Source organism: Engystomops pustulosus, chromosome 9 (assembly GCF_040894005.1).
Source record: "Engystomops pustulosus chromosome 9, aEngPut4.maternal, whole genome shotgun sequence".
Taxonomy (NCBI): domain Eukaryota; kingdom Metazoa; phylum Chordata; class Amphibia; order Anura; family Leptodactylidae; genus Engystomops; species Engystomops pustulosus.
In genome coordinates, this window is record NC_092419.1 from 45,707,711 (window position 1) to 45,730,273 (window position 22,563).

Below are 22,563 nucleotides of genomic sequence, written 5' to 3' on the forward strand. Positions count from 1 at the left end.
AGTATTCCGTCATGCCCACCAGTTACATATAGAAATGCACAGTGTCAGATAATACTTGGCGTCCCACGATGATACATGGTGCTGGGCAGTCCTCCGCCACTGGTCATAATTACTAGGGTAATATACCGGTGATTATTAAATCAAAAAAGACTTTTGCACTTTTTGAAATTGAAAAAAAAAATAACATTGTACCGCCATATCCTTTCGATTTTCTCTGACGCATGGGACTTTTTTCCCTTAATCTACAATAACAGCATAACAGTGATGAAGCTGCCGAGCTGTGACAAGCCCCACAGCCATCCGTGTCATATGTGAGAAATGTGATGTGACACCGCCAAGGGCACAAACGTTAATAACAAAAAAAATACAGAAAAGAAAACCACCACAACTGAATAATGCAATACAGCAACATTTTTTGGGTAGACTTTGAAGACTTTTCAATAATCTATTAGCTCTAGATATAATCTTTTCATCTAAGTTGCCTTAGAGCTTACATGCTGCCCAAACAGGTCCATGTCCATGTGCTACCAGAAGACACAGCAGAACAAAACAAAATGTATGATACAAATGTATGATACATTTTCTAAAAACTGTGCAAACTTGCTCCCTCTGTACTGCTCCGGAAGAGTGCACACACTTTTTTTGTGCACCTTTAACATGGGGCTTGTGATACACTTTGATTATTATTTCAGCACTGTCACCTGCAAAATGGAACAACATTTCTTGTTCTTTTTTTAATTTTTTTTAAATATCAGTAGCTGGGATAGTAGCTATTAAATAATATTAATATTATGGGTTGTACAAAGTTTAAAAAACTATACCATATAGATAAGCAGGATACGGCACTCAGCAATCTCTAGCAGTCCCGTAATTAAGGAGAAGTAGTGTACATACTCAACATAGGAGACCTCTGTTATTACTGGTAAGGTCTCATCCTGCAGATAGGGCAAAACCCCCCCTAAGCAGACAACTTTGTTATAATGTTGATTGCTCCATATACCACATTCCTCAATCATAAAATATTTAAGCTGAGAAACTAGCTGTGACCTGGAATTACCAAAAAAAAAAAAAAAAAACCCTATGGTAATTCCCCTAGCAAAGAGGCGACTATAATTGTCTGTTTAAGCCAATTTGTCAAACAATTTTGTTCAAATTGAATTTCATCTCTAAGCAATCCCTGTGGACGAAAATTAATAGCCATGAGCAATTCATGGGCAAAGCCACATAAAAAGACTCCAAGACTGGAGAATGACGATCATCATCACAAGACGTATGAACCTCTCAGTGTCTGGATGACATCTACAGCACGTGCCAAGGATAAAATGGGTCGGAGATGAGAAGCAACCAATAACGTGTGACGTTACATGGAACGGGATAGGTTGCTTTCTTCTTGAAATGAATTCAGGGAAAACATAGATTCTAGAACCAGTTATGTGAAGTCCTGGAAGCCAATGTAATAAGGATCACTCGTGATCGATCACTGGATGAAGCAGTGACCCATCACAGTCATTTTATAAGCAATAAGTGCAAGACTATCACATCTGATGACATCACACATCCATTATCACTGCTATATAAATGACTTGTCACATCCAAAGGTCCAGCCAGCCGGGGTGTTTAGTGTTCATTTCAAGCGTTTTCTTTTCTTTTTTAATTACTTCTTTTACTTAAAGAGGCCCCGAGGCTCCAGGTCAAGGATCCATAAAGGGACAATGTGCTGGTAGGTCACTGATCAATGTGGCAGATGTTACAATTTTACGAGTGTGATCATCTAGCGTCTTTGTCTTCTCTGGTAAATCTGACTCATTACAGCACGTCGTCTAAGAGTCGTCACAGAGGGCAGCGTTATCAGAGAAAATTTTACATCATGAATAGAGATGAGCGAACATGCTCGATCGAGCATTAGTGTACTCGAAACTGCTCGTTGCTCGGACGAATACTTCGCCCGCTCGAGAAAATGGCAGCTCCCGCCGTTTTGCTTTTTGGCGGCCAGAAACAGAGCCAATCACAAGCCAGGAGACTCTGCACTCCACCCAGCATGACGTGGTACCCTTACACGTCGATAGCAGTGGTTGGCTGGCCAGATCAGGTGACCCTGGGATAGACTAGCCGCTGCCCGCGCTGCTCGGATCATTCTGTGTCTGGATGCCGCTAGGGAGAGAGCTGCTGCTGGTCAGGGAAAGCGTTAGGGTGTTCTATTAGCTTACTGTTAGGCAGGAGTGATTCTCAAAGAACCCAACAGCCCTTCTTAGGGCTACAATAACGTTCTACTTTTTTTATTTTAATTTGCATCTAGTACCATTTTGTGAGGAATTAGCAGGGGGACTTGCTACCGTTGTGTTTAGCTCTTAGTGGCACACATATCCATAGCAAAGACCGAAGTGGGAAAATTTAGTAGGGGTTGGATTTCAATTAGGCACTAACTCAGTGTCATCTCATCTGGCATAGTAGTGTGCTTTGATACTTGGCTAGAAAATAGCCATAGGAGAATACAAAGAGCTTACTTACGCATACAGTAGCGTTCTATATATTTGATTTCTGGTTGATCTGCTGGTGGCTGTACTTTCTGCAGTGCATGTACTAGCCAATTCTGAGCAATTTGTAGTGAGACTTGCGACCGCTGTGTTCTGCGCTTAGTGACGCACATATCCATAGCAAAGACCGAAGTGGGAAAATTTAGTAGGGGTTGGATTTCAATTAGGCACTAACTCAGTGTCATCTCATCTGGCATAGTAGTGTGCTTTGATACTTGGCTAGAAAATAGCCATAGGAGAATACAAAGAGCTTACTTACGCATACAGTAGCGTTCTATATATTTGATTTCTGGTTGATCTGCTGGTGGCTGTACTTTCTGCAGTGCATGTACTAGCCAATTCTGAGCAATTTGTAGTGAGACTTGCGACCGCTGTGTTCTGCGCTTAGTGACGCACATATCCATAGCAAAGACCGAAGTGGGAAAATTTAGTAGGGGTTGGATTTCAATTAGGCACTAACTCAGTGTCATCTCATCTGGCATAGTAGTGTGCTTTGATACTTGGCTAGAAAATAGCCATAGCAATAGGATAGCATTGTTTGGTTTTAAAAACTCAAAAAAAAACAAAAAACACAAAAAAAAAAAAAACACACAAAAAAAAACAAAAAAAAGTAAAAAAAAAAATAAAGTTATAACTCTCATTTTAAAAATGTTTAACCCGAGGGCTAGGGGTAGAGGACGAGGGCGGGGACGTGGGCGTCCAACTACTGCAGGGGTCAGAGGCCGTGGTCCTGGGCAGGGTGAGACACCACCTGCTGATGAGGGAGCAGGGGAACGCCGCAGAGCTACACTCCCTAGGTTCATGTCTGAAGTTACTGGGACTCGTGGTAGAGCACTGTTGAGGCCAGAACAGTGCGAACAGGTGATGTCGTGGATTGCTGACAATGCTTCGAGCAATTTGTCCACCACCAGTCAGTCTTCCACGCAGTCCACCCATGTCACCGAAATCGCCACTCCTCCAGCTCCTGCACCTCAGCCTCCTCCCCCCCAGTCTGCCCCCTCCCAGGAAAATTTGGCATTTGAACCGGCATACTCTGAGGAACTGTTTTCTGGACCCTTCCCACAGTCACAAACCACTTGTCCGGTTGCTGCTGAGCAATTTTCCGATGCCCAGGTTTTCCAACAGTCACAGTCTGTGGGTGATGATGACCTTCTTGACGTAGTGGAAGTGTGTAAAGAGGTGTCCGACGATGAGGAGACACGGTTGTCAGACAGTGGGGAAGTTGTTGTCAGGGCAGGAAGTCCGAGGGGGGAGCAGACTGAGGGATCGGAGGATGATGAGGTGACAGACCCAAGCTGGGTTGAGAGGCCGGGTGAACACAGTGCTTCTGAGACGGAGGAGAGTCCTCGACCAGAACAGGTTGGAAGAGGCAGTGGTGGGGCCAGACGGAGAGGCAGGGCCAGAGCTGGTGCATCAGCGCCAAATGTGTCAACTAGTGAAGCTCCCGTGGCGAGGGCTCCTGCGGCGAGGGCTAGATCTTCAGAAGTCTGGAGGTTCTTTAAGGAAACACCGGATGACCGACGGACTGTGGTGTGCAACATTTGCCAAACCAGGCTCAGCAGGGGTTCCACCACTACTAGCTTAACTACCACCAGTATGCGCAGGCATATGAATGCTAAACACCCCACTCAGTGGCAACAAGCCCGTTCACCTCCGGCCGTGCACACCACTGCTCCTTCCCCTGTGTCAGCTGCTAGTCAGCCCCCTGCCCAGGACCCTGCCACAAAAACCCCATCGTCGCCTCCACGATCCTCCACAGCATCCACCAGCGTTCAGCTCTCCATACCCCAGACGCTGGAGCGGAAACGCAAATATAGTGCAACCCACCCGCACGCCCAAGCCCTTAATGTGCACATCTCCAGATTGCTTAGCCTGGAGATGCTGCCCTATAGGCTAGTAGAGACCGAGGCCTTTCGCAACCTCATGGCGGCGGCCGCCCCTCGGTATTCGGTCCCCAGCCGCCACTACTTTTCCCGATGTGCCGTCCCAGCCCTGCACCAGCACGTGTCAGACAACATCATCCGTGCCCTGACCAACGCCGTTTCTGACAAGGTCCACCTGACCACGGACACGTGGACGAGTGCTGCCGGGCAGGGCCACTATATATCGCTGACGGCACATTGGGTTAACTTGGTGGAGGCTGGGACCGAGTCTGACACTGGGGCTGCTCATATACTGCCGACGCCGAGGATTGCGGGGCCTACCTCGGTCCAGGTGTTTCAGGCCTACTATGCCTCCTCCTCCTCCCACCCCTCCTCCACCTCCTCCTCCGAACTACCATCCGTGGGCACGGCGCCATCAGTCGGTAGCTCTAGGCACAGCAGCAGTGCCGTCGCTAAGCGACAGCAGGCGGTGCTCAAACTGCTGAGCCTAGGCGACAAAAGGCACACCGCCCAAGAGCTATTACAGGGCATCACGGCGCAGACTGATCTGTGGCTGGCACCGCTGAACCTCAAGCCGGGAATGGTTGTGTGTGACAACGGCCGTAACCTGGTGGCGGCTCTGCAACTCGGCAGACTGACACATGTGCCATGCCTGGCCCATGTGTTAAATCTGATAGTTCAGCGTTTCCTCAAGACATACCCCAATCTGTCTGATTTGCTCACGAAGGTGCGCCGCATCTGTGCGCATTTCAGGAAGTCCAGCCCAGATGCTGCCACTCTCAGGGCAGCGCAGCGCCGCCTCCAACTGCCCGCTCACCGACTGTTGTGCGACGTGCCCACGAGGTGGAATTCAACACTGACCATGTTATCCAGAGTTTACCAGCAGCGCAGAGCGATTGTAGACTGCCAGATGTCAACTTCCACCAGAACTGGTAGTCAGGTCAGTCAGCTTCCTCAAGTCTACAATGAGGAGTGGACGTGGATGTCTGATATCTGTCAGGTGCTGAGTAACTTTGAGGAGTCAACACAGATGGTCAGTGGCGATGCCGCCATCATCAGCCTCACCATCCCGCTGCTTGGCCTGTTGAAAAACTCTCTGGTCAGCATGAAGTCGGAAGCTTTGCGCTCGTCACAAGAGACAGGGGAAGAATATTCCCTTGTTGATAGCCAAAGCACCCTCAGGTCTGTTTCTCAGCGCATATCGGAGGAGGTGGAGGTGGAGGAGGATGAGGAGGAAGAGGAGGAGAATGTTGGTGAGACACAAGAGGGGACCATTGTTGAGTCCTTTACTGTTCAGCGTGTATGGGCAGAAGAAGAGGAGTTGGAGGAGTTGGAGGAGGAGGAAATGGACAGTCAGGCCAGTGAGGGGAGTGAATTCTTACGCGTTGGTACTCTGGCGCATATGGCAGATTTCATGCTAGGCTGCCTATCCCGTGACCCTCGCGTTCAAAGAATTTATTCCAGCACCGATTACTGGGTGTTCACTCTCCTGGACCCACGGTACAAGCAAAATCTTTCCACTCTCATCCCTGCAGAGGAAAGGAGTGTGAGAATGCATGAATACCAGCAGGCCCTGGTGCACAAGCTGAAACAGTATTTCCCTTCTGACAGCGCTAGCGGCAGAGTGCGTAGTTCTGCGGGACAAGTAGCGAGGGAGAGTAGGCGAGCAGGCAGCTTGTCCAGCACTGGCAAGGGTACGCTTTACAAGGCTTTTGCCAGCTTTATGTCACCCCAGCAAGACACTGTCACCTGTCCCCAGTCTCGGCAGAGTAGGGCTGATCTTTACAGAAAGATGGTGAGGGAGTACGTAGCTGACCATACCATCGTCCTAAATGATCACACAGCTCCCTACAACTACTGGGTTTCAAAGCTGGACATGTGGCACGAACTGGCGCTGTACGCCTTGGAGGTTCTTGCCTGCCCTGCCGCTAGCGTCTTGTCCGAGCGGGTTTTCAGTGCAGCTGGTGGCATCATCACCGATAAGCGTACACGCCTGTCGACTGACAGCGCTGACAGGCTGACGCTTATTAAAATGAATAAAGGCTGGATTTCTCAGAATTTCCAATCTCCACCAGGTGAAGGAAGCTCAACCTGAATAATTGATCCACTCCTCCTCCTCCTCATTTTCCTCCTTCTCCTCCTCTTTGTACAGTAAAGCAGAGGAAAATGGCTATTTTTTGACAGGGCCCACTGGCTCTTGCTATAGTACTTCATGCATTTAATTTTTCTGGAGGGCCACCTACCCGGTCCTCTGTTTGAAACAATTTTTGTGAGTGCCACATACAGGCACTCAATCTATTCCATTTTACTGCAGGGCCACCTACCTGCTCCTCTGGTTTGAAACATTTTTGGGACTGCCACATACAGGCACTCAATCTATTCCATTTTACTGGAGGGCCACCTACCTGCTCCTCTGGTTTGAAAAATTTTTGGGACTGCCACATACAGGCACTCAATCTATTCCATTTTACTGCAGGGCCACCTACCTGCTCCTCTGGTTTGAAACATTTTTGGGACTGCCACATACAGGCACTCAATCTATTCCATTTTACTGGAGGGCCACCTACCTGCTCCTCTGGTTTGAAAAATGTTTGGGACTGCCACATACAGGCACTATCCAAATTAAATTGTCTCCATAGCAGCCTCCACACGTTGTCTCCATTGCTACCTCCAAAAGTCGTCCATATAGCTGCCTCCATACATCGTCCCTTTATCAAACGAGGTGTGTCAGGCAGAAATTTGGGTTGTTTTCATGGATTCCACATCAAAGTTGTTAACTTTGTCGCCACCCTGCTGTGTTATCCACAAAATATACTGGCAAACTTTTACCATTTAGGGATATTATTTCAGCGCTTCTTGCGCATCTGTTTACATTCCCCTCACCCGGCATATCCTAAACTTATAAGAACGCTACTACACTTGATCTTATACAAAAGGTTCTTAGAAGTGCTGTTTGGGGAGTAGCCTAGAGACAGGGGCTTGAATTGGCGAAAGCTCGCCTGGCAGCGGAGCGCCAGCTCCATGCGCATCATGCGCTTCTTGCGCATCTGTTTACATTCCCCTCACCCGCCATATCCCAAACTTATAAGAACGCTACTACACTTAACTTGGTGCAGGCTGGGACCGAGTCTGACCCTGGGGCTGGTCATATACTGCCGACGCAGAGAATTGCGGGGCCTACCTCGGTCAAGGTCTCAAAGGCCTACTATACCTCCTCCCACCCCTCCTCCACCTCCTCCTCCTCCGAATTACCATCCGTGGGCATGGCGCCATCAGTCGGTAGCTCTAGGCACAGCAGCAGTGCCGTCGCTAAGCGACAGCAGGCGGTGCTGAAACTGCTGAGCCTAGGCGATAAAAGGCACACCGCCCAAGAGCTATTACAGGGCATTCCACATCAAAGTTGTTAACTTTGTCGCCACCCTGCTGTGTAATCCACAAAATATACTTGCAAACTTTTACCATTTAGGGATATTATTTCAGCGCTTCTTGCGCATCTGTTTACATTCCCCTCACCCGCCATATCCTAAACTTATAAGAACGCTACTACACTTGATCTTATACAAAAGGTTCTTAGAAGTGCTGTTTGGGGAGTAGCCTAGAGACAGGGGCTTGGATTGGCAAAAGCTCGCCTGGCTGCAGAGCGCCAGCTCCATCCCAAGATCCAACTAACATAGTTGCAGCACCTTTAATCTACTACTAGTTCACTGCCTCCATAATAATAATAATAATAATCTTTATTTATATAGCGTCATCATATTCTGTAGCGCTTTACAAATCATAGGAAACAAATACAAATGTAATGTAACAGAGCACAACATTTGTATGGAACAACAGGAGTGAGGTCCCTGCTCGCCAGAGCTTACGGTTTATGAAGATGATGGGGTAACACGAGGTAAAAGAATATTTAATGGTCAAGCCATTCTTCTTAGGGAATAGAAAAAAATATAATAAATGGAATTGCTGTCGCTTGAACCACTCAGCCGTCATCTTATATACCAGGTCCAGGGTGAATGGGACTGCAGAGAAGTCTGGTGCCTGTTGGTTGCTGGATAACAGATGGGAGGACGACACAGGACGGGTTAGTAGAAGAGTTAAAACTTCATGCAGTTAATGAGTGTTATAGGCTTGCCTAAAGAAATGGGTTTTAAGAGCACGTTTGAAACTTTGGAGGTTAGGTATTAGTCTGATAGTCCAGGGCAGAGCATTCCATAGAATTGGTGCAGCTCTAGAGAAGTCTTGGAGACGCGAGTGGGAGGTCCGCACTAGGGTAGAGGTTAATCTAAGATCACTGGCGGATCTAAGAGCACGGGTTGGGCGATAGACTGAGATAAGAGAGGAGAGGTAGGGGGGTGCAGCATTATACAGAGCTTTATGGATGAGGGTTATTATTATTTTAAACTGTATTCGAAAGGAGACTGGCAGCCAGTGCAGCGACTGGCATGAACTGTAAGCATACATGGTCCCCTTATCAAACGAGCTGTGTCAGGCAGAATTTTGGGTTGTTTTCATGGCTTCCATGTTAACTTTGTCGCCACCCTGCTGTATAATCCACAAAATATACTGGCAAACTTTTATCATGTACCGATATTATTTGAGCGCTTCTTGCTCACCTCCTTTGGTTCCTCTCTGACACCCATTGGTTTGAAGCCTGAGTCCAATTAGGGTATGTCGCCATGCCACTCTCTAGCCTGCTGCCGCTGCCGCTGCCTCTGCATGCCGTCCCCTATAGTGTCAGGGTCAATTATTGGATGTTTTAGATGCTATCTAGCTTCATTCTGTCACTCTGTCATGGCCATGCTGTTGCCCATAATTTTGGCATAATGGTGCGATTAAGCAGCCTCAGAGGCATCCATGCATGCTGCCCCTGCTGTTTCCTGTCCATTTCCGTGGTGTTTCCATCCTTTTCTGAGGTTCCCAGGTGTTTGGCCAAGCTTCCCTGTGCAGAGCCTTGGTCCCCTTGAAAAATGCTCGAGTCTCCCATTGACTTCAATGGGGTTCATTATTCGAGACGAGCACTCGAGCATCGGGAAAAGTTCGTCTCGAATAACGAGTACCCGAGCATTTTAGTGTTCGCTCATCTCTAATCATGAACTTCAGTTTAAATTTGACAAATTGTATGAAACTGAACAACAACAAAAAATTACAAAGGGAATTGATATACAAAATTGTAAACATCTGTGAACCTTGTAAACAGTGTACATACATGTATATAAAGAAAATATATATGTGTGTGTGTGTGTGTGTGTGTGTGTGTGTGTGTGTGTGTGTGTGTGTACAGTACAGACCAAAAGTCAGGACTATAAAAATTGTAGATTCACACTGAAGGCATCAAAACTATGAATTATCACATGTAGAAATATATACATACAAAAAAGTGAAAACCTTTTCTGGTGACTACCTCATGAAGCTCATCAAGAGAAGCCAAGAGTGTGCAAAGCAGTAATCAAAGCAAAAGGAGCCTAGAATATAAGACATATTTTCAGTTGTTTCACACTTTTTTGTTGCATCTATAATACCACATGTGATAATTCATAGTTTTGATGCGTTCAGTGTGAATCTACAATTTTTATAGTCATGAAAATACAGAAAACTCTTTGAATGAGAAGGTGTGCCCAAACTTTTGGTCTGCTTTTAACCAGATTCTATCCAGACTCCAGAAAAAAATATATAATGTTACTAGTAGTTTATGATGTAAGTATAGAGCAATAACAGCTTGTTACAATTTATGAGCATAGGAATGAGCCCAGAGTTCAGGAGGAAATCTGTGCTACTATATTTAGACTCTGGGATGGTCTAGTCACTGAAAGCGAGATTTTATAAAAAGTTTTTATTCTTTACTAGAAAGGATTTTATTGAAAAAATAAAAAACCCAAAAGCTAAATTTGCCTCACTGGTATATCCCCTAGAGCAGTGATAGCGAACCTTTTAGAGACTGAGTGCCCAAACTACAATCGAAAGCCACATATTTTTTTTTTACAAAGTGCAAAATGCCAATTTAAATTAACATATTGCTCCCTGCTGTGTCACAGATTCGAACATATTGGCATCCTGAAGACACCATTACAGTAGAAAGATGGAGAAATTCGGATTATTATTGTAGCTTCCCTCTAAGGTCCTCTTAACAGGATGAATCGCAGGCCCTGAGAAGGGGCTTCAATGATAATCCAGCTCTGCCCACTCCTCCCTGGCACGTTCTGGGCTACCTGTGACTGCAGGAGGAGGAGTCCTGAATGGTGACCTTTGTGCTGGGTGATGGCCTGGGTGCCCACAGAGAGGGCTCCAAGTGCCACCTGTGGCACCCGTGCCATAGGTTCGCCACCACTGCCCTAGAGCTATGCAGCAGCAGCACTTGACTTCTACCCCCAACAGGTACATCTGACATAATAGCATGTGACTTTTGTGGAAAGGGATTGGCTCAGTGATTATTTGCAAAAAGAAAAGTCACTGCTGCAACAAACATACACCTGATAAAGGCAAGTAGGTTTATTTTTATTAACAAACTCTTTACAAGAAACCAGGGATTCTTCGCTTTCTCCATAAGAAATATGCATACATGTTTTCCAGGGTGGGATGATGCAGTCATGAGTATAATTTTAGGTGGCATCCTCCAAAAGTAAACTGGCCAGGGAAGTAATATTTGAAAGGATGGGAGACAGACTACCGTATATACCCGAGTATAAGCCGGCCCCAGTATAAGCCGAGGTCCCTAATTTTACCACAGAAGACCTGCGGAGGCGCTGGAAAGGTGAGTTTTTTCGTTTTTTTTTTACTCAAGTATAAGCCGAGTTTGTGTTATTCATCTCTGACCCAAAGCTACTGTTACCTTTCCAGTATGAACACAGGAACTGCCCCTTCAGCCAATAACAAACGGCCAAGATGACCCAGGATCATCAATGCCATCAATGACAGAAGTTTCATTTTTGTTTTACATTCGGTATTTAAAGGGATTGTCCGAGACTTAAAAAGAAAAAGTGGCCAGGATGGGCTGCTTAAAACAATAAACTAGTACTTACCTCTGCAGTCCCTCCCGCTATCCCACGTCACCGTCTCTCCCGGCCATGACCCTGTCTGTTTCCAGGGTCACAGAAGCTGAGCTCAGTTCAGGTTCTGGCCAGTCACGCCCACCCATCTCCATGTCCCAGTGTGTGATACAGCGGTGGGATATGGGAATGCATGGGCCACATTTTTATTCATTGTCTCAGGCAACTCCTTTAATCTGATTTTTTGATTAACACATACAGAGAATGACATTTTTCTGCTTTAAATGTACTATTTCCTTCCTACGCTGAGCAAAACAATAATAACTGGTTTGTCTAAGAGGACCTGTCATGTCTATTTTGTACCCCAAACAAACTAACTCCTTATGTACCCATGATTTAGGGTTTTAAATTGACCCCTATAAAAACACACAAACAGGTGTACACTAGACATAAAGATGGTTTAGTGTCCACAAACTGCCCTGAAAGGTTCCTTTTAAAGGACATCTACTATCAGTTCAGCCCGGTTCCCAAAGAAAAGTATTGTTCCTCTTGTCATTTATACAAGTTGATCACCTGACTAATCCCCCAACCCCCCTCCTATTTTATGGCTATTGTGGATAGAGGGACACAGAAGCTACTGCCCTTTGCCACTTTACAGTGAGTATATAACCTCCCTCTATTTTCCCTGCATTTTCTTTCACAGTCTGCTACAGTTTCGGAGCTGACGCCTTCCATTAAAGGATTTATCTTGGCAAATTTACTAATTTATTCCAGGATCATTATTTTCTGGGAATTATTAGTAGAACAGATAGGCCCTCTTTTATACATGCCTTTGATACAGGCGCGCACCATGGGTGCTAAATTTTAGAATGAATGGTTGGAATTATGCAAGGAAACCATCATTACTATTGTATTATTGGAAAGAAACAAAGAGGTGAGAGGAGATGTATAGCATTGCACATATGACTGACAGGCGTGGACCTGTATACAGCAATCACGCAGTTAACAAGTGGGCAGAAACAACACATCCTTCTTTCTCTGAATGAAGAGCCGATATGAAAGAATCAGAAAGACGGAGAGAATGAGGAAGTCAAGGACATTGGATTCCCGCTAATTGTAAAAAGATACAGAACATCCTACTATAACGCGCCTCCACTAAACACAAGAACAATATCCAATCCACACACAGAGGACCATGACCCAAATGTACTCCGCATTACAAGTACTCTAAAGCCGTCTGCTTACAAACTGCATGGAAACATTGCTCCAATACAAGCAAATAACAATAACCAAACCTCTCATTCATAGTGTCAAAGGAAGACGCTTTATCACACCGATGCAGGAAGACATAGAACTATGCCTATTCAATCAGAATCCTGCATTTTGCATTAAAGAGGACCTGTCAGGGAGATTTGGGACCTGAAACCACACGCAGGTCCTTGTGGATAGTTTTGCGTCCCAAATCGCCTTATAATATTTCTGTCTATGCCCACAAAAAAAAAATGAAATAATGATCCTTACAGGCAGGCCCCGTGTTATGTACAGGATAAGTTTTGCAGTTTTGTTCTTACGTTGAATTTGTATGGACAGGAAAGGTATATTTTGTAAGTGATAGTAAAGTATTTTGGATTTTGAAAATTTAGGGCTGACATTGGAACAGGGTTTGTCAATAAAGCTTTATTACAGACACCTTGAGCAGATAGGTCCATTTGTAACTAGAGTAAAAGTCTTAGGACTGCCTTTACCTTTGTCCAAAACTTTAGGTGCCTGTACAGTCAGTCATTGAGTCAAGGCGTCATAATACACCCCAGCTTCCCTGTACATGTGCTGTAGGTCTGGCGCATGCCCAATTATAAGCAGGCACTGGGAGCACCAGAGCTGCATCGGACTAATCTCTTGGCAAGTAAAGACGCTTGGTCAAGATGTTACAGGATAATTTGGGACACCAAATCACACGTCCATAAGGACCTTTAGTTGATTTAGTCTCCCAAATAGTCTGGTCAACGGTTTCCATTAAATACATTATTCCTTTTGGAAATATATGGACTTATCAATTTAGTCTGATTTTATCAGTACTGAATAGACAGTATCTGAAGTGACACCATGGGGGTCATTTAAGATAATGAGATCTATGTTGTTTATCTTTTTTTTTGTGCTTATTTATCATAAGGTTTTTTTTCGCTATGTTAATCTCCTGTTTGGTCTTATTTTTAAGTTGGTAAAATTGTGCCTTTTTTGGAAAATCAAACAAGCACATCTGCCCTTCTAAGAAAATAGGGCAAACCTGCGACAGCAAAGAACTTCTCTTATTATAAATAAACTACGGAATAAGCGCAAAACTCCCAAAAAGGTGCAAACGATAGAGAAAAAAGAAAACAACAAGGATAAATGACTCCCCAGGAGTCCAACTACTAACACCCAGGCTTTAATGAATTCATAAATAGCTCGGAGGAAAAACAGGTTTTTACAAAAAAAAATATTTGTTCCCAAATCATTATTTACCAAACAGGGATGTCGGGAGAGGTGAGAGGTCATTCAAAGGGTTGTGCTGCAAAAGAGCTCTGTTCCTATTTAAAAAAAAAAATAGTTTTTGCATTCTTTTGTTCAATGACTAGAGGTAGAACCACTGATGCCAACCACTCAACCACACAGTAGTCATGTCTCCCGTTGTTTTAGTACACGACCCCTGCATGGGCGCAGGCAGATAATACAAGTAGACACAAAGCAGGACCTGCCTTCTCTGCACTGTGTGGAGGTCGCAGCGGCTGTGATAAGCTGACACTGCGGCTGGCCGACTCTGATAAACACAGCCTGGCATCTAGACACTGCATCGCCAATCAAGTATAGCTGCGGGCATAATCCAGGTCACAAGTATCACTGAGGGAAACAACATTTAGCTGCTTTTTCCTACAGGATGCAAAATGTTCCCCTTATTGCCTGTTATAGCCCTGAAGGAATCTGTACCTGTATTTTTATTTTAAGGAGTTAATTATGTTCCATGATATAAAAATCACAGAGCTAATTAAAAATATTTAAAAAGAGACAATATATACAAAATACAAGTATATAAAGTGAAAATAAATCACTAGTAGTACAAGGCAATGGGAAGGTAGTGCGGGTTACTCACATGACACAGGGCTCTCTGCTGGTTTTCGCTAAAGTGAACGTGTCACAATGAGCAAGGTCACAATGATCTGTAAGAAGTATGTTATAGAGCAGGAGCAACGGCGTGTATGGATATATAGATTTGTGGAATTTATTTCATATATTTAAAGTTCTGATGGTTCTATGTTGAGGAGTCTGGAAGGTATAAAGGCAATGTCAATTAGAGAGCAGAACCACCCACTGGACTCCCATGTATAGTGTGATTATAAAGACTGAATCTTGTACTAAATCTTTCCCTATAAAGAGTCTGAATCAGTCGGATCATCAGACTGCACGCATCCCCAATTTCTGTCACATGGAAGCCAGCGCAGCAGGGCCAAAATCTAAACGCGTATGACACAATCCCAGTGCAGGCACCTGTTCAATCTCTTTTAAAGCCATGCAAATCCGGAAAACGGTGCAAAGTCTGACAAAAGTGCGTTTGGTGACCCTAAAAAGGACATTTCAAGTGCACTATATAGTTTCCAGTCTTCCTAGATTCCCTTGTGACATAATAGTTTTAGGCCATGTTCACATGTGTGTCTGATGTCTTGTAAGAATCTGCCAAAAATTACAGAAGACAATGGAAACGCAAATCAGTGTGGTCCATTATGATCTGTTGTGTCCAGAATATAAGGCATATATCATAATCAGGATTTCAGCTTTTATTTCTGCTCTTATAACCCAAATTGGGTAAAGCGCACCTGTCACCAGGAATGTTATTTTTAGCTGGTGACAGGTTACAAAGCCTATGGTACGCAGATTTTAAAAATGTCTTTGTCAGCATTCTGAATCATTTCAGTAGTGTATAATAGTTTATTTTATATTACCTTGCTCCCGACCAGCAGCAGATGGCGAGTCCCCAGGGAGGGGCAGCTGCAGCCCATATCAGTCTCCTCTCCCCACACTCATCCAGCTCCCTGCCCACTTCCTGTTATGTGCATTAAAGGGAACCTACCACCACAAATCTACCTATAAAGGTAGATCGGGTGGTAGGTGGATCAATAGGACGTGAGGATAGCCCTTTTAAGGGCTAATCCTCACGTCCCCGCAATGATTTGAAAACTTTTATTGCCCCAATATTAAAATTTTCTTATGCGGCTACTGGGGCGTGGAGTAGCCGCATCTGAGGTTACACGAGGCGGCTACTCCACGCCCCGGTAGCCTCTTTTCTCCTCCTACCAAAAATCTTCGGCGCGCAGCTACGAGGAGCTGCGCACCCTCGTCCGGCACATCTGCTGTCTGCGCATGCGCAGAACAACAGGGCCGCGCCTGTGCAGCTCCGACTCCCTAGCAGTGACCGAGCAGGCGCGGGCCTGCTGTTCTGCGCAGACAGCAGATGTGCCGGACGAGGGCGCGCAGCTCCTCGTAGCTGCGCGCCGAAGATTTTTGGTAGGAGGAGAAAAGAGGCTACGGGGGCGTGGAGTAGCCGCCTCGTGTAACCTCAGATGCGGCTACTCCACGCCCCAGTAGCCGCATAAGAAAATTTTAATATTGGGGCAATAAAAGTTTTCAAAACATTGCGGGGACGTGAGGATTAGCCCTTAAAAGGGCTATCCTCACGTCCTATTGATCCACCTACCACCCGATCTACCTTTATAGGTAGTTTCGTGGTGGTAGGTTCCCTTTAAGCAGGCAGGGGAAGGAGGGGGATGGTGTGGATAGGAAGACACAGGCTGCAGCTTCCCCTTCTATGGGACTCACCAGGTGCTGCTGGCAAGGAGCAAGTTAATGTAAAATAAATTATATACTACAGGATCCCTTTAATTACTTGTACAGCCCATTACACACCTGTGGATAGGGTGATACGTTGTCTCAGTGTGGTAGGAAACCCTTAAAGACTTTTTGATTCCTGACATTTTGAAAACCATAGACATTATATGGAATATAAAGTTTATCTGGTGTCCTATACAACAAAACAGTTCTGGCCGATATTCTAGTGACCCATTTGGATCCACTCTCATTGAGGAACACTGGAGTTCACAGAAAGTGCATTGTTCGTCTAGAATGCTGTGTGCGGCGATTCACTAAGATTGGTCGCCTGAAATCGTGAATGTGTCGCTTCCCCATCTTTTTTTTGCGGTGCATTTAAACATAGGGCTTGCGCCACAATTTGAAAATTAAATACCGCGCTCAGTCGGACCACCTGCTGCACGCCCCCTAATTTGTGTTGCAGGGAAGCCGTCGCAGCTGCGCCACAAAAAAAGGTTGTGTCTGCCACAATCCCAGCGCACACTTCTTAAATACCTGTGCAAGGCTTTCTAGCCCTGAAAAAAGTGCACAGTCCGACAAAAGTGTGTAACGTGACCCTTAGTAAATGAGCCCCCATGTGTTAGAAAGCAGAGCTACCCCAGATCAATGAACATCTACACAGATCACACCAAATAAAAGCCGACATCTCATTGGTATAAAAAGGAAGCAGTTTCCCATTGCAACCACTTAACTTACTTACACCATTTCCCATTCATTTGATGCTATAGTTTTGACACTGTATTGTATGTGACTCAGTCCTATGCATGGTGAGTGTGGACCGATGATGACTGACAAAAGTAATTTATAATACATGAAAATCCTTATTTACATACAAAACAAAAAGTGTCCGTTTAAAAAAAAAAAAGTGCTTGGCGCTGAGCATCTGCAGTATTCAGTCCTGGAGATTAGCACATGCTGTAGACTTGTCCCAAGGACAACAATTGTCACTGCTGAAAGCTTTTGAGTCGGCAGGTTGATGACAGAGAGGAGGCCGAGTGTAAATATAATGACAGCACAACCAACAGAGCAGGGAGCAGGGCTCGGACAAAGGCTAATATGCATATGGGGCCTATTACTGAGCCTCCCAGGCACAGGAGCAGAAGAGCAGGTGTCTTCACAGGGAGCACAAAAGGGGTAGAGAATAATATATGCAAAGGGGATTTATTGCCCTCACCAAAAGAGAATCACACAGCAGATGGCACCGATTGCAAGCTCTTCTGCACAGACAACTCCCCCCATCCACTTCTTTCTATCCCTAGATTTCCCTGCATCATACAGCAATTATCAATGAATCACCCTATGAATATACAGCTGGAGAGGCCTTTAATACATCCACTATTTAAAGAAACCATAAAATGACAATCCAGATCTCATGAAGCTCATCACATGCGTGGCGCCGTCATGCATCAAACAGCGTGTAAATATTACAAAAAGTCACAATCACTGCTATACAGACACACTTCTACTAAGGTATATACAGACACTACATCCAACATATACAAAGCCTCATCCCTCCAGACATAGTCAGAAGTATACAAGCCCTGCCGTCTATATATACAGACGTAAATTATGTAGAAGTAGTAACATACTAAATTATAGAACACTACGTGTATGTGTAATCTTTTACACCTAGACACGCATATATCCATCCATATGTCACAAATAACACAAATATGATACAATGACAATCAAACAGTTCCTGCTGACAAGATCATACAAAGTATCGGTTATAAAATGCTCCGTTTTAATGAACTCCAAACCCCTCAAACCATCACAGAGCATCCTGCAGTCTGCGCAAGAATTGGGAGAGACCAGAACAGGCCATTGCTAGCGTTGCTCGCCACCAGGCAGCATGGGCTGCAGCACGAGACGCTGTGAATAAGCGGATGCCATTACCTGGCACACACCCTGGCATGCTGGATCCTCGCTGCTCCTGGTACAAGGGAAGCCCTGGATTAGTCCTTCCACAGAGACGCTGCCATCCTTTCTCCAGCTCCTGACCTCCAGTGCTCACATTAGTGGCTTGGATGCTTCAGCTACCTCCTTGCTGTTCCCAAGCCCATGATGTCACCATCTTTCTCCATCTGTGATTGGCTGCCTGGCGGCTGATAATAATACTACTAATAGCACTAGGAGGGCTGGGATAGGCAAATCTTTTGTTTCGAAGCAGGAAGTGCATAGAAAACCTTTCAGAGCGAGAGAGAGGGAGGGAGCTTAAAAATGTGATGCTTTTACTAACCCCAAGTCAGCCTGAGCCTGCATTGTGTGTGGCCAGGGGTGCAATGCTACCGAGACATAACCAACATGTGCACCGCAGCACATCCCTCCCAGGAGTCACATGCAGTATTCTAGAATACAGCATACAATATAGATACATAGTAAATATTATATCCATTAATATTTAGAATAATAATCTAATAATCTGATATCAGCTAGCTTACTGGGAGAGGCAGACTTCTGAATGGGAAGTCTGCCTGTAATATATATACCCATATACACACAAAAACAAAACCTATTTATACACTCTTACACACATATACAGCATATACACACAGTGCAATATAGACATACAGTATATACACACACCATACGACATGTACACATCACATATACGGACACAGTGCCATATACAGACAGACACAGTGCCATATACGGACGGACACAGTGCCATATACGGACGGACACAGTGCCATATACGGACGGACACAGTGCCATATACGGACGGACACAGTGCCATATACGGACGGACACAGTGCCATATACGGACGGACACAGTGCCATATACGGACGGACACAGTGCCATATACGGACGGACACAGTGCCATATACGGACGGACACAGTGCCATATACGGACGGACACAGTGCCATATACGGACGGACACAGTGCCATATACGGACGGACACAGTGCCATATACGGACGGACACAGTGCCATATACGGACGGACACAGTGCCATATACGGACGGACACAGTGCCATATACGGACGGACACAGTGCCATATACGGACGGACACAGTGCCATATACGGACGGACACAGTGCCATATACGGACACAGTGCCATATACAGACAGACACAGTGCCATATACAGACAGACACAGTGCCATATACAGACAGACACAGTGCCATATACAGACAGACACAGTGCCATATACAAGCATATACACATCACAGATACACACAAATACTGATTTGGCAAGCTCTGTGTGCACTATATAAATAAAGGAATTAATTATTATATATCTTATATACATATTATACGGTACAATGTGCAACATTATACATATGCACATCCTCCATTCTTTAGTGTCAGGTTGGAAGATGGTGCCTCTGGACACTGCTATGGCTACTATCACTGTAGTAAAGACCCTGCCCAAAATACACCTTTACTAGATGTGGGACCAGAGCTCGTTTGGGTGACAGCTCCCAACTGAGCTATGCACATGCACACTTTGTTAGGACAAGTGATTATCCACTGGTAGACACATCTAAGTGCATAGGCAGGTGATGTGACTTCCATAATGCATGCCCTATTAGGGTGATGCCACACATGGCTTTTTGAAACTGTTTTTTGGTCCGTTTTTAAGCAATCCGTTAAAAAACGCATGCGTTAAAAAACGCATCCGTTTTTTAAAACTGCATTCGTTTTTTGAAAAATCATCCGTTTTTGACACGTTTTCTGAATTTGCGCAATAAAAAAAAAGGACAAAAACAGATGCGTTTTAAAAACGGTTCCAAAACGCCATGTGTGGCATCACTCTAAGTGTGCGTCCACACGTTCAGTTTTCCATTTGCAGTTTTTGGAGCCAAAAGCAGGTGTGGATGATAATGGGTTGAGACAAATAATTGAAGGTGCTCCTCCTCCTAATTTTACTCCATTCCTGATTTGGGCATCAAAAACTGCATCTGAAAAACTGAATGTGTGGACGCTCCCCAAGATTTGATGCTATTCACATTGAGGCAGTTTACATGTGGCGTTTTTGAACACACTGAAAAAGCATGTATTTTCTTATTGTTCAGGTGCATTTGCGTTTTTAAAACAATGCCTCATGTGCTCCATTTGAATCCTTATGTGTCTCTTAGAATTTATAAAAACACAGTGATCTTTTCTCCCTGCTGTTTGTACATATAACCACATGCGTTTCCAAACCACAAATGCGCACATTTTCAACTGCTTTGAAAAGCACAATGAATGTGCACCTCAAAAACCTCAAGGGAGAGACTGCAAAGTTAAGAAACCTTTATCCAAAAAAGTTCAAAAAGCCAATATGCAAAAATGCAATGAAATATTAAAAACTCGTCAAAAATTCCATGTGTGCCACGTATGCTACATTCACAGCACATTTACATGGTTCCGCCTCACCTGGAATATGTTGTCCAGTTCTGGGCACCGGTCCATAAAAAGAATGCCTTGGAGCTGGGGAAGGTTCAATGTAGAGCCACAAAAATGATAAGGGGTATGGAGGGTCTAAGTTATGAGGAAAGATTAAAACAACTAGATTTATTTAGTCTGGAAAAGAGACGACTACGAAGGGACACAATTAATTTATATAAATATGTGATTGGTCCATACAAAAATATGGTGGTAAATTGTTTCAGATTAAATCAAATCAGAAGACAAGGTTTAATCACCGGAGGCGACAGCGCTTTTTTACTGTGAGAACAGTCAATATGTGGAACAGCCTGCCTCAGGCGCTGGTCACAGCAGGGACAGCAGAGAGCTTCAAGAAGGGTCTAGATGCCTTTTTACACTTAAATAACATTAATAGTTATGTTACATAGAATTGTTTCCCATAAATCTCTTCTCATCCAATCCCTACCCTTTCTTGGTTGAACTTGATGGACAAGTGTCTTTTTTCAACCGTATGAACTATGAAACATTGTGCTTTGGAACACAATATAACACAGCACTTTTCCTAATTACATTGCTGTTAACATTTGCTTTTACAAAACACAATGTTAAAGGGAAACTGTCACCACAAACAGGCATTCCAATAATTCCATTGAGGTGTCTGTACGATTCCGCTTTGCTTTAAAAACATCTTTTATTCCTCCCCAGTTGACTTCTGTATCCAGTCAAGGACTCGGAGAGAGCTCTCAGATACAGTGAAGTTTTCCCCACCTCCTCTCTAGAAAACTGCACTGTACCTCCTCCCTGCCCTCTTCTCCACCCATTCCCAATGGCGGTGCATGCACGGTACGCTGAATATTTGAAGCTGGCCTTCTCATCCCCAGCTACATCGCGCTCAGTTACCCACGTCACTATCCGCCTGTTCCTAATGATGGTGCATGCATCTGCAATGTGTGTTCATTTCCCAGCGACACTGCGATAAAGATCTAGGTGGTCATAATGACGTGGGGAACAGGTCACCGTGTACCTGAGGAGGTAGCTGGGAACGAGAAGACTGGCTTCAAATGCACAGGTGCTCCGTGCATGCGCTGCCATCGGGAAAGGGCAGCTAACGACATGGAGAAGAGGGCAGGGCGGAGGGGTGTTTAGTTATTTAGACGTCAGAGAGGAGGTGGGGAGAACTTGACTGCATCTAAGAGCTCTCCCCACCTCCATGACTGGATACAGAAGTCAACTGAGAAGGAATAAAACATATTTTTACGGCACAGCAGAATCATAGAAAAACATCAATAGAATCATTGGAATGCCTGTATTCCTGTCTCTAAGGTAATGTGTGAGATTTATAATGGTGGTTTGATTTATTTTTTATTATGAAGGCTTCCTTTAATTTAATGTTAACATCTGTGTTAACATTTGAGTTTTGTTAACGTGTTAATTTTTGAGTTGTGAATTGCATTTTAGCATTGCATTAATATTAGCATATCGTTTGCACATTGCATTAATAAACGTTTTGTAAACAATAATGTTAACAGCAATGTAATTAGGCAAATCTTGTTAGTTTCAACCTTGTATGCTGCAAAAATTCAATGTAAATATATCTTTAGGACTGTGTTCACCTGACAGAAGATAAAATACTATCCTCTTAGGAGATAACACTATTCTATGTACAGGCAGTCCCCGGGTTACATACAAGATAGGGTCTGGAGGTTTGTTCTTAAGTTGAATTTGTATGTAAGTCGAAACTGTATATTTTATAATGGAAGTTCTAGACAATTTTTTTTCTTTTGCCCCAGTGACAATTGGAGTTTCAAAATTTTTGGTGTAATTGGACCAAGAATTATCAATAAAGCTTCATTACAGCTGATCATTGCAGTCTGGGACTATAGTAAAGCATCCAGAGAGCTTCACCAGAGGTCACA

The 22,563-nt window shown here is 44.5% G+C and overlaps 1 protein-coding gene across 6 annotated transcripts in view; it reads right to left on the bottom strand.

The window, feature by feature from the left end:
* The window catches only part of PAK3 (p21 (RAC1) activated kinase 3), a 100,640-nt gene that overhangs the window by 45,274 nt on the left and 32,803 nt on the right, over nucleotides 1-22,563 (bottom strand). The window contains exon 1 of one of the 6 annotated variants that reach the window (XM_072123951.1): nucleotides 18,201-18,358. The exons of 3 other annotated variants lie outside the window; for them this stretch is intronic. The gene's annotated coding sequence lies outside the window, so the exon portion shown is untranslated. Of the gene's footprint in view, nucleotides 1-18,189; nucleotides 18,359-22,563 lie in introns of those variants that run through there. 2 more of the 6 variants (XM_072123949.1, XM_072123954.1) reach the window with 2 other exon arrangements.